The 3,114-nt window shown below is 39.4% G+C and overlaps 1 protein-coding gene across 1 annotated transcript in view; it reads left to right on the plus strand.

The window, feature by feature from the left end:
- Positions 1 to 476: 476 nt before the first annotated feature.
- The window catches only part of PRKAR1B (protein kinase cAMP-dependent type I regulatory subunit beta), an 807,144-nt gene continuing 804,506 nt past the window's right edge, over positions 477 to 3,114 (plus strand). Inside the window, exon 1 of the mRNA XM_053695126.1 lies at positions 477 to 500. The gene's annotated coding sequence lies outside the window, so the exon portion shown is untranslated. The remainder of the gene's footprint in view (positions 501 to 3,114) is intronic.

Here is a 3,114-nt window from a genome sequence, read left to right on the forward strand (position 1 = left end):
AACTTAGGTGGCACACTGGGCAGATAGTGACTAAACTGGATGACTAAAGTGATGTATCAGCAGGAAAAATAATGACTGTGTGACATAGAATAAGTGACAATTACTGGGTAAAAGTTACAGATATCAAGTGGGTGACATACAGCTTAGGTAAGATACAGACTTGGTGACATATTGCAACACATAGTGACTGGATGACAGGAGGTGATTAAGGTGACAGTGTTCGGCATAGAGACCAGTCAGATAGCGACAAGGTAACATACAGCTCGATAAAATATTATTGGCTGAGAGACAGTGACTGTGTGACACGGGTGTTACAACTGTAATGAGAGAAAACGATACATCAGAGAAGGGTCACTAATCAAGCATCTACAGTACACCCACCGACCGCTGACATACCCACGCACCTGACGGCCCAGCCCGCCCCACAGCTGCAGGAGGTGACCCCAACATAGGCCGCCCCGCAGCATCCTCCTCCCGCCCCTCCTCCCGGATACCTAACGGTAAGGATCCTAGTGTGGCTGCTGCACTGCAATAACAACAAAACACACACTTCATCAGCACAACACTGTTATGTACACACGCATCACACCCCTGCCGCTGGGTATTCATTGTCACTATATATATATATATATTTGTATATATACCTCGCGGATTAACCCCCTAGTCCCCTACCTACCGAATTGGGCTTCTTGGCAAACAATGGGTTGATGGGAACGCGGTGTCACGGGGCTTACTGCAGGACACCGGTCTCCGGGCCTCAGGGTTATAAGGGAGGGGGATACACACGGTGGCCTGTACAGGTAAACATAAAGTGATTTCTGCACAGACGTAGACCCCCCATCCTCCTACACAGTCACACATGTATACATACACAGTCACACATGAGCACACATATGACACACACATATATCCAGGCACATAGTTGTTTACACAGAGACACACATGTATGATTCACACATGTATGATTACAGCTACACACACTTGCACACATGGGGATGGATACAAATCTTATTCACACATATATCCAGACACATAGTTGTTTACACAGACACACATGTATGATTCACACATGTATGATTACAGCTACACACACTTGCACACATGGGGATGTATACAAATCGTATTCACACATATATCCAGACACATAGTTGTTTACGCAGAGACACACATGTATGATTACAGCTGCCCACACTTGCACATATGGAGATGTATACAAATCTTATACACACATATATCCAGACCCATAGTTGTTTACACAGAGACACACATGTATGATTACAGCTGCCCACACTTGCACATATGGAGATGTATACATATCTTATACACACATATATCCAGACCCATAGTTGTTTACACAGAGACACACATGTATGATTACAGCTGCCCACACTTGCACATATGGAGATGTATACAAATCTTATACACACATATATCCAGACCCATAGTTGTTTACACAGAGACACACATGTATGATTACAGCTGCCCACACTTGTACATATGGAGATGTATACAAATCTTATACACACATATATCCAGACCCATAGTTGTTTACGCAGAGACACACATGTATGATTACAGCTGCCCACACTTGTACATATGGAGATGTATACAAATCTTATACACACATATATCCAGACCCATAGTTGTTTACGCAGAGACACACATGTATGATTACAGCTGCCCACACTTGTACATATGGAGATATATACAAATCTTATACACACATATATCCAGACCCATAGTTGTTTACACAGAGACACACATGTATGATTACAGCTGCCCACACTTGTACATATGGAGATGGATACAAATCTTATACACACATATATCCAGACCCATAGTTGTTTACACAGAGACACACATGTATGATTACAGCTGCCCACACTTGCACATATGGACATGGATACAAATCTTATATACACATATTTCCCTACATACAGACACAGACAAACATGTTGGCTTATCTCATAGACATGCACACACAAACAGGTGTTCTCTTGCACACATTGTAAGACAAGGCTGTATCTCGACACACTGAGACTCACATAGATATTTTGCAACACATATACTTATATATAGGGTGACCATATTGCCGCTTTAAGAAGGGACAAATATGAAAAATACATATGTTAGGGCTGTTTTCAATGCTGTTTAAAGAAATGGTTTGTATAAGAACCCTGACATATGTATTTTTCATGTGTCCCTTTTTAAAGCAGCAATATGGTCACCCTACTTTTATATGTATAGACTGGCATACATGGATGGATAAACTGATGTTTACATGCACAAATATAGATGTTTGTATACATCAGTACATGTATACATATGTTTCAACACACACACATAGTGCTTGTACCCCCATCCAACCATAAACCTCTATGTAATCATAGGTATGTTTACTATATCCTGTATCAGTTATGTACAAGAAAAGTCACATTTTGTTTGGTTATACACACAATGTTTATGTTTGTGACACTATATATATATATATATATATAATTTGTAAGCAATGGAATGCACTCACTGGTCTTTTTAACAAACATGAAGTTTAATGTAACGTTTCGGGGACCGTATCCCCTTCCTCAGACGGTCCCCGAAACGTTACATTAAACTTCACGTTTGTTAAAAAGACCAGTGAGTGCATTCCATTGCTTAGTTGGAGTCGAAGTGAGAGTGCTCTTCATTTGCTATTATATATATATATATATATATATATATATAGTTAGTGTATAACTATTACTACATACATTTTTGAATAAACAGGAACACAGACTCGGATGTTTGAACACCCAGATATACACATTTACAAACAGGCTGTTTGAAGACAACCATACAGATGTTTGGACACAGGGGAAACTTTGTACAGGAATTAAATTGTGTACCCAGTTGTAATAACAACCAGATGTTTGACTACATTGAAACACACATATTAGTAGCAATGGTAAAGAGGTTGTTCACACAATAAAAAAAAGATATATATGTTTGTTCTCCCACAGCTGATAAGGTTTGAATTTTGCTTGTTATGTAGCTATTTTATAAACAGTTTATTTAAAGTGATGGTCAAGTATGACTAACTACATCTTGCGATCAGAATGTAACTTCCAAAATAATGTG

This window comes from Bombina bombina, chromosome 11 (assembly GCF_027579735.1).
Source record: "Bombina bombina isolate aBomBom1 chromosome 11, aBomBom1.pri, whole genome shotgun sequence".
Lineage (NCBI taxonomy): Eukaryota > Metazoa > Chordata > Amphibia > Anura > Bombinatoridae > Bombina > Bombina bombina.